At 47.7% G+C, this 1618-nt stretch overlaps 1 non-coding gene across 1 annotated transcript; it reads right to left on the bottom strand.

Annotated features, from left to right (window-relative positions):
• Positions 1 to 749: 749 nt before the first annotated feature.
• On the bottom strand, positions 750 to 822 carry TRNAG-CCC. The gene has a single exon. It is a non-coding gene; the product is annotated as a tRNA-Gly (tRNA).
• Between the last annotated feature and the right edge of the window lie 796 nt (positions 823 to 1618).

Genomic DNA, 1618 nt, shown 5'->3' with positions numbered 1-1618 from the left:
GTGGGTTTGGTGTGTGAAAATTCATTAAGCTGTAAACTTGTGAATTGCACACTTTCCAATATGTTACTCATCAATACAAAGTTATGGTTTTTTCCAAAGGCAAAAAGAGGTTTAGGAAGATGAAAATTAAAGTGTTAGTCACTCAGTTGTATCCGACTCTTGGCGACCCTATGGACTGTAACCCGCCATGGTCCTCTGTACATGGAATTCTCCAGGCAAGAATACTGGAGTGGCCATTCCCTTCTCCAGGGGATCTTCCTGACCCAGGGATCAAACCTGTATCCCTGCATTACAGGCAGAGTCTTTACCATCTGAGCCACCAGGGAAGACAGGGTAGACTTAATTTTGCTGATTCCTTCAGCTAAGTAAAACTGACAACTCTGGACAGTATGTATGAAAAAACCACAAGAGACTTTGAGAGATGGAGACGGCAGACAGGCTAGGGGGGTTTGGATTCAAGCAATGACACATGGTGGTGAGTTTCCTGAGTTTTCTTCTTGCCTCATTTTTTCACCCTTGGAGCTCAAGAAACTGACAACCTGGAAAGGCTAATGGTTGCAGATTTAAAAGCCCCAGGAAAAGTCGTCTCTCTCTAGGAGAGGGACAGCTTAGCAAGATAGAACACTTTATTTTTATCTTTTTACTTTCATTTATTTATTTGGTTGCACCAGGTCTTAGTTGCAGCATGCAGGCATGTGGGATCTTTAGCTGGGGCATGTGAACCCTTAATTGCAACATGTAGGATCTAGTTCCCTGACCAGGGATGGAACCTGGACCCCCTGCATTGGGAGCACAGAGTCTTAGCCACTGGACCACCAGGGAAGTCCCAAGACAGACCATTTTAGATAAGAAGCTCTCTAGTGTCGCTGAACACATCCACCAGCAAAGGCTGAGTAGGGAGCAGAGATTTCAACGTCAGGCTCCCAAGCTCCCACCTGAGTCCCTTGCTAGACAGGATGCCAGAGAAGGCAGAGGAGGGAGCTAGGTGGTAATTTGGTCCCTGCTTGGGCATCAGTGGAGACCACGTGGGGAGCCAGGACTTCCACACCCACAAGGCAGTAATTTGACTACTACACTTCCCTTCCTGGCTAGGTGCTGTCAGACGCTCTAGTAGAGAGTTAAGACTTTCTCTGTCACCCAGCAGTAATAGAGCCATACCCTTTCCACCTGTGATGTCTATTGGGGAGCGGTAATGAGGAATTTCCATGCCTCCCAGCCAGGAGGTATCAGTGGAGACTGGAACACCCAACCCTGCCCACCAGTAACAGGGAGGTTCCCTACACAGTTGTCTGTGGAGGCTGAGTGGGGACCTGTGTTTTGACCCCCAGCTGGCAGTCCTGTGGTGGTGCCCCAATCCCCTCCCCTTTTTGTGCTAGAGCCCTGTCAGAGGGAGCTAAGCTGAAACAGAAAGCTTAGAAAAGATCCCCTTAAATTTGATCAGACACTACAGCAAAGAGGATCTAAGGATGCAAGTAAGCACAAAAAAAGATGCTCAACATCATTAGCCTAGAGAGCACAAATGACAACCAGGAGACATTACTACACACCACCAGTCAGACTGGCTAAACACAAGCCGAAAATCCAAATGGTGACACAACCAAAGGCTGCGGAAAAACTG

The sequence above is a fragment of the Oryx dammah genome, unplaced genomic scaffold, assembly GCF_014754425.2.
Source record: "Oryx dammah isolate SB20612 unplaced genomic scaffold, SCBI_Odam_1.1 HiC_scaffold_23, whole genome shotgun sequence".
In the NCBI taxonomy this organism is placed as follows: domain Eukaryota; kingdom Metazoa; phylum Chordata; class Mammalia; order Artiodactyla; family Bovidae; genus Oryx; species Oryx dammah.
Note: the sequence above shows the minus strand (reverse complement) of the source record. Positions and strands in the feature narration are given on the sequence as shown.